The sequence below is a fragment of the Glycine max genome, chromosome 12, assembly GCF_000004515.6.
Source record: "Glycine max cultivar Williams 82 chromosome 12, Glycine_max_v4.0, whole genome shotgun sequence".
NCBI classification, from domain to species: domain Eukaryota; kingdom Viridiplantae; phylum Streptophyta; class Magnoliopsida; order Fabales; family Fabaceae; genus Glycine; species Glycine max.
In genome coordinates this window covers 9,515,665-9,527,720 of record NC_038248.2, presented here as the reverse complement: position 1 = coordinate 9,527,720, position 12,056 = coordinate 9,515,665, and the positions used below count along the sequence as shown (strand labels likewise).

Here is a 12,056-nt window from a genome sequence, read left to right as displayed (position 1 = left end):
GTGATGAAGCATGAAAAGTAGAGGGACACGTTCAGCTAGTAGTTTGATGGGACTAAGCATGGAGCGTGAGACTGAAGCCTGCACACCTAGGAATTATTTGTTACATAGGATAGACCGTACCAATTAAAAAGCTTTTATAATTCGTCAGCTTTACTTTTTGGCTTGCATGTTCCACTGCTAGCACAAGCGCATGCTTTTTTGCATTTTCCGCCACTAGCACAAGCGGCATCACCACGTCCGTGAGTTTTTTTTTTTCCCGCAACATGGAATTATTTCTAATTTACTCACAACATGAAATTTTACTGGTTTAAATTCATTTTTAATAACGTCATCTCTACTTATTTCTAGACTGCATTTGGGGCACCTTGAAAGACATTCGTAAACATGCAATTGTGAATTGTGAATTGTGAATTGTCGTTCTCTTTGCAATATGTGAGTGCATTGATCATATTTTGAATACCTTTGCAACGTAGGCTGCTATAGGCCCTGCTGTGATCTCGTTAGTTATGATTATGCACCGAAAATTAACGTCCCCACTATCCCGCCAGCTCCAAAGGCGGGAGTGTGGCACCACCCCTGAACGTGTCCCGCAAATGCAATTGGCGGCACCACCCTTCTCTCTCCTACTCATCCTATCCCGCCAGCAGCAATGGCGGCACACCCTCACCCCTCTCTCCTAGTCAGCCTGTCCCGCCACTATGACTAGCGGTACCCCCCTTACCCGCCATTGTCACTGGCGGTTCAAGCTTCCCGCCAGTGTCAATGGCAGCACCCACGTAAAAAACAAACCCTCTCTGCAATTTGTTATAAATGAGACCCCCTTTGGTAAATTGTTTATAAAAGAACTCCTGCATAGTAAATTTGCCTTGAAAGCGCGTACATACAGCTCTTCCAGACAACTAACGTGTGTTTCCAAAGGCTATACTTATGATTAGCATTGATGCTAGTTTGCATTGGCTGTTTTAATTTGCCGATGTAAAAGAATAGCTTCAAGCATTATAGCGTTGTATCCGACGCAAAGTTGACACTAATGCATGTTTAGCGTTGGCTATTGAATTTTAGTGTCGACTTCTGCCAGACACTAAAACATGAAATTCTTGTAGCACAAAATACATTTTATCCAAAATAAATGATAGTCTCATTTATTAACTCGAGTCATACACACCTCGAATAAGTAATAATTATTATTATTTAGGCCGGGAAAGTACCCTAAATATATTTTTAATTTTTAATAAATATCTAATTTTTATCTTTAATAAATTTTTATTATACATTGAGTTTTTAATAAAATAATATTTTTATTTTTAGTTCATGATATTTTATTTTAGTCTCTAATGAATTAGTTAAGTTTGTATTTGTTTATTAATAAATTAAAAAATTTTATTTTAATCTTGACTCATAATAAATGAAAAAAATTACAATACAAAATTTGATAATTTATCATAAATAATGTAAAAAATAAAAAATAAAATTATTATTTTACTAAAAACTTAATGTAAAATAAAAATTTATTAAAAAAATACACAATCAAATATTTATTTAGAATTAAAAACATAAGTTGATATTTTATTTATATATACTCTCGTTTATTAACCCGACTAATACACACCTCAAATAAGTAATAATAACTATCATTATCATTATTTATGACTGTGTATAATACCAGCGTTACTCTCAAAACTATTGTTCTATGAACAAGGAGTGATTTTGTTCATTAGAATGAGCTAATACAAATGACAACCCCACAGATCATTATATATTGGAGTAAAATATTCAGATTCTGCCACGAAGAGAATAAGTAGTTCGCTTGGAATGTGGAACATGTTAGCTACATATGACTCTGTCCAAAGGTTATCAACCATTGCATCTTCGTATGCATCCAGAAAGTCGACAAAGTCATTATCCAGAACAATATTACTTTCGCTAGTTGTAGGAGACATTGCACAAGAATCAAGGATCTGGGTAGCATTTGTACTTTGAAAAGAGCCATTGAAATCTTTTGAAACAATTTCACATGGTACATTGTAGGAAATGTCATCCAGATTTAGTTGTGTCCAGAAGCTTTCATTGTATGAATCAAGAGAACCGCACTACAAGAAAAATGACCTATATCTATAGACAAAAACTGTCACTCTAAATAAAAAATCCGTAGGTAAATGTATGATAGACTTTGTCTTACGGATATTTCTTCCGTCAACTTTGAGGGACATATAATAACGGTTAATTGTCTGTCACTATAAGTTTTACCTACTATGTATAGTGTGTAGGTAAAAGTCATTAACTTCTACTTACATCTCCTAACTGTAGGTAAAAGTCTTTAATATGTAGATATCATCTTCAATTGTAGGTAAATATTTAGATCTTAGAGAGAACTTAGAACATACATAATTGAATGTGGGCAGTGCAACAAACCAATACCTCTCTGCTTCTTCAGACTGAAAAAAAATTATATAAACTCATGAAAGATGAAATGGCATTACTAGAAAGCAGTAGTTGAATTACAAAAGTTTCGAATGCTTGACACTTTTTAGAATATCATATATTAGTGCTTCATTTTCACGAGACAAAGATTGTAGAGCTATGCACACATAAAGAAATTTTGCAAAAAAATTGTATACTTGTGCAATTTTCAGTTAAAATACTTTTGCTTCCAATCCTAATTACTGCATCGTAACTAATATAAACCTTCAAATACATCAATCTTGCTGAAACATAGGAGAATAAAATCTGAATTATTACCTTTCCAAGTCATGATCATATATGACAGAGTTATCACCACCGGCATGCTATAGTGTAAGTCCTAACTCACGTATCAACGGTGCCAAGGGATTCTCATAGCAAACACCATGTAGCCTGGAAAATAATCAAGGAATGATCAATAAAATAAAAACGAAGTTATTGAGTTCTGACTCATTTCATTCACAGCTCGTCACATTTCACTTTATCAGATAAAAACTGTGTTTTCTCACAATCTCAAACATCTTTGAAGGATGGGAGGACAATACAGAATTTCCAATATCCAAATAGAGAAATGGTTGCTTGATAGCACAACTTGCAAATGAAGCAAAGGGATTTGATGTCAGCCTCCTGGGGACTGAAATTCCTTTGTCTCATTCACTCTTCCACTATCTTTGATGCTAACTGTTACCCTTCTAGCTCCTCCTTGCTTTTTCTCCCCAAAATTGACCGTTACTTGTTATAATTTTTGTAAGATGAATGTAACTTTTTTTTTTTTAAAGAAAATAAGATGAGCATAATTTAGTTGATTAACAATCACCGTGAAACATAGAGAAAAAAGAACTTAGTAATATGTGATTATCATTTTATAAACAAAATTTATAAGTTTAAACATTTTTCTTTTCCTTCACTTACACGTGCTTCTATATTATTTTGTACAGACCTATGGTATTTTTTACTCAAAATAATTATATTTAAACTAAATAGGATATTGTAAAGTCCACTTGGTACAGTTGAATATCAAAAACTTAAATTTTTAATTATTTGATTAAGTTGAAATAACTCCATATAAATAAAAACACATGATTTAAAAGCAACATGAAAAGACAAAACAATGAAAATAATTACAATATTAAATATTATTTTTTATATAATCAAATATAAAAAATAAAACAACTATTAACAAATAAATATAAGAAAATTTTTATTTCACATGCAATATGTAGCATGATAAGAATTCAGGACAGGGCAGGCCAAATTGTCACTGAGACCTTGCTTGGGAGATATGTAGCATGATAAGAAAGGATGAGAAATGTAGTAAAATAAAATAGAGAATGTGTTATTTGGATATATATATATATATAAAAGAAATAGTTTTTTATTTACTTATTTAGATTAATAAAAAAATAAGTAATCAAATTGTATATCTTTTTTTTAATAATAAAAATATTTTATATTTTATTATTAAACGTTAAAAATAAATAACTCTCTAATGGGAAAAAAATTTAGAAGGTCAAGTGTTATGATTTCACATATATATTGTTTTTTCAACTTTCACTTAATAATATTTTTTTTTAAAATACTTGTTCGAGTTAATCCTGCCTAGGGTAGCTTTGCTATTCTTAGCCGGTCTCAAGCCCGGATAAAAGGAGAGGGTTGTGTTAGGCTTTCGACAGTCAACGTTAAACTTTGTCGAATCTCTATGACATGGATCAATTACGTAATAATGTGAATGCTAGGTCGTTGCCCGGAAGCAACGCGCTGTATGGCTCGAGTACAGTGTCAAAAGAGCAAGGGCCGCTGCATCGCCGCCCGGATGTAGTGAAAAGTAAGCAAGGGTTCCCACATTTTCGTGAACGGGTGTGGGTAAAGAAGCTAGTTCATGACAGGAGGATTCGCTTTGGTACATGGAATATAGGCACACTTACTGGAAAATCTATGGAAATAGTGGATGTTATGGTGAGGAGGAAGATCAATTTTATGTGCCTACAAGAAACTAAGTGGACAGGTGAAAAAGCGAAAGAATTAGACAACTCGGGATTTAAACTGTGATATACCGGAAAAATCAGATCAAGAAATGGGGTAGGGATTATTGTGGACAAGGAGTGGAAGAAGGATGTCGTGGATGTAAGAAGAGTAGGAGATCATATCATAGTCTTAAAATTGGTAGTGGGACATGACACCTTTAATGTTATTAGTGGGTACGCACCTCAGGTTGGGTTAGCAGAACACTTTAAGGTAAAATTTTGAGAGGATCTAGAAGGGGTACTTCAGGATATACCCCAAGGAGAGAAAGTTTTCCTAGGAGGGGATCTCAATAGACATGTAGGTAGCGTGGCTAGAGGTTTTGAGGGGGTGCATGGGGGTTTTGGCCTAGGGGAGATGAATGGGGAGGGTAAATCCATCTTGGAGTTTTCGGAGGCTTTGGATCTTTCTATAGCCAATACATGGTTTAAGAAAAGAGAGGAACATCTTATCACTTACAAAAGTGGAGGGACATGTTCTCAAATAGATTTCTTCCTTATCAGGAAGTCTGATAGGAAGTATTGCTTGAACTGTAAAGTTATCCCGGGAGAGAGCTTGACTACCCAACATAGAGTTTTGGTTATGAATGTAAGAATTAGAGATAGGGCAAAGAGAAGAAGTCCTCTGGTAGCACCAAGGATCAAATGGTGGCACTTGAAGGGTGAGAAACAAGGAATCTTCCAACAAAAGATATGGGAGGTTTGGTGTGGACAATCACAAGGAAGTGCAAATGATATGTGGAACAAGATGTCCCAAGAGATTATTAAAGTGGCTAAAGAGACGTTGGGTGAATCTAGAGGTTTTGGACCTAGGGGTAAAGAATCGTGGTGGTGGAATGAAAATGTTCAGAGCAAAGTTAGAGTAAAAAAGGAGTGTTTCAAGGAGTGGTCTAGGTGTAGAAATTCTGAAACTTGGGATAAGTATAAGATAGCTAGAAATGAAACCAAAAAGGCGGTGAGTGAGGCAAGAGCCCAAGCTTTTGACGGACTATACCAAGCTCTAGGAATCAGGGACGGAGAAAGATCTATATATAGGCTTGCTAAGGGTAGAGAGAGGAAGACTAGAGATTTGGATCAAGTAAAGTGTGTTAAGGATGAAGAAGGCAAAGTCTTAGTGCATGAAAAAGATATCAAGGAAAGGTGGAAGGCGTATTTCCACAACTTATTTAATGATGGATATGGATATGACTCTAGCAGTCTAGACACAAGAGAAGAGGACCGGAACTATAAGTACTATCGTCGGATTCAGAAACAGGAAGTAAAGGAAGCGTTGAAAAGAATGAGTAATGGTAAGGCGGTGGGGCCAGACAACATATCTATTGAAGTGTGGAAAACTCTTGGAGATAGAGGTCTTGAGTGGTTCACCGAACTCTTTAACGAAATTATGAGGTCAAAACGCATGCCGGAGGAATGGAGGAGAAGCACGTTAGTGCCAATCTATAAGAACAAGGGGGATATACAAAATTGTGCAAATTATAGGGGAATCAAGCTCATGAGTCATACCATGAAATTATGGGAAAGAGTGATCGAACGGAGATTAAGAAAGGAGACTCAAGTTACTGAGAATCAATTTGGTTTCATGCCGGGAAGGTCGACCATGGAAGCGATTTATTTATTACGGCAGGTGATGGAGCAATATCGCATGGCCCAACAAGACTTGCACTTGATTTTTATTGACTTGGAGAAAGCGTATGATAGAGTGCCTAGAGAGATTTTGTGGAAAGCTCTAGAGAAGAAAGGGGTTAGAGTTGCATATATTCGAGCTATCCAAGATATGTATGATAGGGTATCGACTAGTGTTAGGACACAGGGTGGAGAGTCAGACGATTTTCCCATCACAATTGGTTTACATCAAGGGTCAACCCTTAGCCCCTACCTTTTTACCTTAATTCTGGATGTCCTCACGGAACAAATCCAAGAGATAGCGCCGAGATGCATGTTTTTTGCAGATGACATAGTCCTCCTTGGAGAGTCGAGGGAGGAGTTGAATGAGAGGTTGGAAACTTGGAGACGAGCTCTAGAAACACATGGCTTTCGCCTAAGTAGAAGCAAATCGGAGTATATGGAATGTAAGTTCAACAAAAGAAGGAGGGTTTCTAACTCAGAGGTGAAAATAGGAGACCATATTATCCCTCAAGTCACACGGTTTAAATATCTTGGGTCTGTAATACAGGATGATGGGGAAATTGAAGGGGATGTGAATCATCGCATTCAAGCAGGATGGATGAAATGGAGAAAAGCATCGGGGGTGTTATGTGATGCAAAGGTACCGATCAAGCTAAAGGGAAAGTTTTATCGGACTGCGGTAAGACCGGCGATTTTGTACGGAACAGAATGTTGGACGGTCAAGAGCCAACATGAGAATAAAGTAGGTGTAGCGGAGATGAGGATGTTGCGGTGGATGTGTGGTAAGACTCGACAGGATAAAATTAGAAACGAAGCTATTAGAGAGAGGGTTGGAGTAGCGCCTATTGTAGAGAAGATGGTGGAAAATAGACTTAGGTGGTTTGGGCATGTAGAGAGAAGACCGGTAGACTCTGTAGTGAGGAGAGTAGACCAGATGGAGAGAAGACAAACAATTCGAGGCAGAGGAAGACCCAAAAAGACTATAAGAGAGGTTATCAAAAAGGATCTCGAAATTAATGGTTTGGATAGAAGTATGGTACTTGATAGAACATTATGGCGGAAGTTGATCCATGTAGCTGACCCCACCTAGTGGGATAAGGCGTTGTTGTTGTTGTTGTACTTGTTCGAGTTGGAGACATTTAACACATTTTTTCAGAAAAATTCAAATTGGTAACGAGAAGCTCTCACACTAGTCCATATTATGGGTTCTTCTAATTAGAATTGAAGTTAGCAAGAATTCTCCAGGTCAGGTAATGAACTGCAGAAGGGAAAACCCGAGACAAGGTGAAGATCACTTCAAATCAAAACAAGGTTAAGTCGTGATAAATTCATACAAATCGCTGATCATGGAATGATTTAATTTGTTATATAAATTAAAACATTAACCATGCTTATAAAATAAATGCAATTTAATGGTATGAGTGGCGACTTCCATGAGGTCATAAAACGGCTTGCATTTTATCATGGACCCTACGATTAATATATCAAGAAGGCCAAATTTATATATATATATATATATATATATATATATATATATATGACTAACATTACCTTAGTGAGATCTTTTCTCCAAATTGTCACTGAGACCTTGCTTGGGAGATAGGATCAAGCCATTAAAGCAGCCTCTGGAATCCGATTGCTGCCAAAAGCATAACTCAGCTACATCAAACTGCATTCTAATCAACCCTCTCTCTCTGTACAGTGATATCATTAATAAAAGATCAAGTTTACCCAAAAAGTCAACCCTCTTTCTACCAAAAGTTGAAGGCAGTCCTCAAGTTTACCCAACATGAATACGCAAAGGGATATAGCAGCAATAACCAACAGACCTGTGTGCATACAGATTTGCTGGAACTTCAAAGATAATTCAAATGCCAAGCCCAACTAGTAGTGCTAAAAAACTTACATAAGACAGTTCAACATCTTTGGAGCTGCTCCTTTATCTACACGATATTCTCCTCCACCAATTCTCACCATCCAAAGAAATCTACACAAAAATTGGGAATATCATACAAAAGCACTGGAAGCATTGTAGAAGGGTAGAGAAATACTTGTAAAAATCAAAATAATGAACAAATAAAAAATCAGAGGAAAAACTGAAATGTTTATATCCAAGACATGATCAATATATGACTAATATCTTTGGATGCTGGTACAAATTGGGACAATATCTTGGGAGAAATATAGTTCATAAGTTGCTGGTAAAACATTTCCAAATCAAGAATAATTACCAAAAGAATGTTTATGGGTTTGTTATACAGTAATTTATGTGAATGCAAGGCTGGAAAAGGAGAAAATAAAGGGCCTTGAACATGTACGTGAAACATAAATATAGGCAAATAAAGTATAGACATGATCTCTTTATAAACCAATATGCCAAATGCTTGGGGTTTTAATATACAAATGTTCTAGCCATAGAGTTTGAAATTTGAATAGACAATCCCATCCAAAATTGATCATAGGATAGAATTTATAGCATTGGGTAAGATTCTGAAAGAGAAGTGTGTGGAATTTTGAAATAAGGGCTAAAAAGTAAAAACAAGTTCGCAATTTACATAGGATGGCCTAGGCTACTTCTGGGGGTGGCACCTAAAAGCAAATAGGAGCCATGCCAACTCGCCAAGTACTCACGAGTCACATCTTTTTCAAACAAAATTCCAAGAAGCCACACCCAAGAAATGTAGATTGTAGTTCACAATACAGAATAGAGTTTGTCTCTTCTCCATTATGTCCATTCATGTAATTTTGGTTGGTTGTTTTTGATAGCTGATAATTAATCTCATGTTAAAAAGACTTGTCAAAGGCACATGAATCAGGTTTATATCAAAAGAGTATTAAGGAGAGGAAGGATGAGCGGAAGGGTGATGAACCAAATCAGCTAAGACACAAGTTTTGGCTGCCTTCACATTTTTCGAAATTCCAAGTTTTGGCTCTAACACCAAACTGCTAAGACATAAGACTCAGAAGAGCATCAAAAACAAGTTACTCTGCATAACCATAAGAGCCTCTTCCAACCAATAATTCTCCAAGATAGACTTCTCAAGAAAAGACCCTTCTCTGCTGCCTCCCCACATTTTAATGCAGATCTGATCCAACCTGTTCTCTTTGTTGCCTGTCTCAGATACCAAACAGAATTCAAACAAGTTACAGCACTACAAATTAAAAGCAGGAAGAAGAAAAAAAACGAAACAGCACAAGTGCACTGCCAAAAGTTTTAACTGAATGTTGGGTCAGCAATGCACTGCCAAAGGAACACTTATCAAGAAACTTCTTTTTGGATCGGAGTTTTGCAAAGAATAAGAATAAGCGCTTACTTGTACATGTGCACTTAAGATGCAGCACCTTTATCAGAAGAATGTAGCATCACGTACCCTGTGCTCATCATTAAAGCGAAGCAAAACCCTAAGTGCAATTAACAAAGGAAACCCGAAGAAAATCTCCAAGGATGAAAACTCGCCAATCAAGCACTTCTTGGAATGCAAAAAACCGATACTGGTAGCAATTTGTCCAGAAACAAACTCCCTCCATGTCTCAAAATGCAAATCTAGGAGCTATCCCTCGATCAGCACAACATAATCCTATCTCCAAGCCCTATCTAACACCAAAGAAACAAACAATAACCAAAAAACTAAAATCGATCCCTCAAAATCCATCGCTGAAACCAAATTCAACCAACGCACGATCCTTTAACATCCAAAATCAATAAAATAAACAAATACAATTCTACTGTTAATTCGAAAATGGTTTATACATTGTGTTTTGCCTACAAAAATTTGAAAATGGACAATTTAATACTGTCAATAAATGGCAATGCATAGAAGAAAGAATAATGCAAATTACCAATAAATTAAAAATCCCTTTATTACGTCTTAACACTGAATGCACTAATGCTATATACTATGTCCAGCACCTTAATAACCAATATTAGCCATTACTTGATTCTTTATACAACATCACCTAAACCCTACAAAACTTCCTTACATTTGTCGAAATTCAATTCAATCCACCAATTCCTAAAACTTTATCCCTCCAAAAATACCCTAACTCTAATCTAGAGTCACAAATCCTCTCTCCTAAGCCCTACCTCCTCATGGAGACGGTTCAAATGCCTAAATACACACGTAAATATTAAATCTAACACGTTATTTTCAAATAAGTTGCATTCAAGTTCAACCTTTCAAGCTTCAACACAGAAGAAATCACCACATGCCTGACATTGAGAACACAATTTTTCTTTGCATTGCACAAAAAAACGACTATTTAAAAAGGAATCGTTGTAATAATGGCTAACCAGGTTTCTTCGAAATTAAGGCGAGCTTCTTGCGGCACACGAGGGAGTTGAGGAGCAAGGATTTTCCGACGTTGGAGCGGCCAACGATAGCGAACTCAGGAAGTCCATCGAAGGGACAATCCTCGATCTTCACACTGCTTTTCACAAACTCGGCTTGCAATACCTGAGCATCATTGGCGTAGTTACTCAACAGAATGTTGAAACCGTTCAAGACTCTGGAACTTTCGAGGGACACGGTGGTCTCCGGCGGAACGAAGAGCTTCTCAAGGGATAGCTCTGTTGGGGAAGGGTTAACAGTTACGGATTTTGAGGCGGTGAGAGTGGATTTGGGTGGCCGTAAGAAGGTGGTTTTGGAGTAGGCTCGGAGAGTGAGGGAGGGAGAACGAGGTAGAGAGGGAACCTTGGGAGGTGAAAAAGGACCATTTCACTGCAGTTTAGGGACTCAGCGATGAAATAAAAAAGGAAAATGTCTTGGCGAGCGACTAAACGACACTCCCGGCACGCGCTGTCGAGTTACTCAAAACATCGTTTTAATTTTAAAATCACTAAAAAAGATTGTGCAACTTTTTATATATATATATATATATATATATATATATATATATATATATATATATATATATATATATATTGTTAGATATCGAGGATTTCCTATCATTAATTACTCAATTCTTAAAATTTAATATTATTAATTAATATATTTTATCTTTAAAATTTTTAACAATTATTAACTAAAAATTAATTTAAATTGAATGGTTATTTTATGAGATTGGGTATTTACTAAAAAAATAAGAGATAAGTATTCAAATTCAAACCGTCTTAAAGAGTTTTACCTACACCAACAATTGTAGGTATAAGACTTTTGAGGTTACATCTACACCAACTGACTATAGACACAGATTTTATAAAGTTTTACCTGCATCACATAGTTGTAGGTATAAGTTTTTAAAAAATTTTCCTACATTGTGCTTTTATAGGTAGTAATTCTTTTGAGTTTTACCTACACTAATCAACCATAAGCACAAGTTTTTTGGAGTTTTACCTACACAATGTAGTTGTAGGTAGAAGTCTTTTTTTAGTTTTAATGAATTTACCTACACCAAATAATGGTTGGTACAAGTTGTTGAATTTTACCTACATTAGTCAGTTGTAGGTAGAAGTATTTTTGAGATTTACCTACACTAATTCATGTCTGTAGGAAAAAGGCGTCCGTAAGCATAGGTCATTTTTGTTGTAGTGCCGAAGTCATCATCTTCAAACACTGAATTCTCCATACAGCTAGCAGCAGTGGAATGATGTGAAGTTATGGAGGACAACTCGCTGCATGAGGATGAAATCAAGGATAATGATGAATTATCTGGCATCTAGGAAGAAGTAACTGGAAGAGTAACAGTTACACCCTTATTGGAAACTGATTCGTTATTCTTTGATTTTGATGCTCTGGTTTCTTCAATTGTGACTGTGTTTTGCTAAGACCTCTTCTTGAGTGTGGTGTGCCAATGGTTTTTTATTTTGTTATCTGTTCTTCCAGGTAACTTAGTGTTAGTCGTCATTTACGATTAACTTTTGTATTGAAAAGCTTTATAAAATAATGTCTTTTTCTCCAATTTATGGTTCTTTTTGTAGGTTTGTACATATTTTTATGTTTCTCTTCATTG

At 36.0% G+C, this 12,056-nt stretch overlaps 1 long non-coding RNA gene across 9 annotated transcripts; it reads right to left on the bottom strand.

The window, feature by feature from the left end:
• Positions 1-1,615: 1,615 nt before the first annotated feature.
• Positions 1,616-10,959, bottom strand: LOC100791461 (uncharacterized). Of its 9 annotated transcripts, none has more exons than XR_005887600.1 (8): positions 10,399-10,892; positions 9,422-9,698; positions 8,663-9,219; positions 8,014-8,094; positions 7,839-7,936; positions 7,659-7,746; positions 2,740-2,853; positions 1,616-2,435 (listed from the first exon to the last, which is right to left on the bottom strand). It is a non-coding gene; the product is annotated as an uncharacterized lncRNA (long non-coding RNA). The 9 variants fall into 9 exon arrangements; XR_003263608.2 differs by having other exon boundaries at positions 9,094-9,219; positions 9,422-9,702; positions 10,399-10,890; XR_005887599.1 differs by having other exon boundaries at positions 9,094-9,219; positions 10,399-10,890.
• Between the last annotated feature and the right edge of the window lie 1,097 nt (positions 10,960-12,056).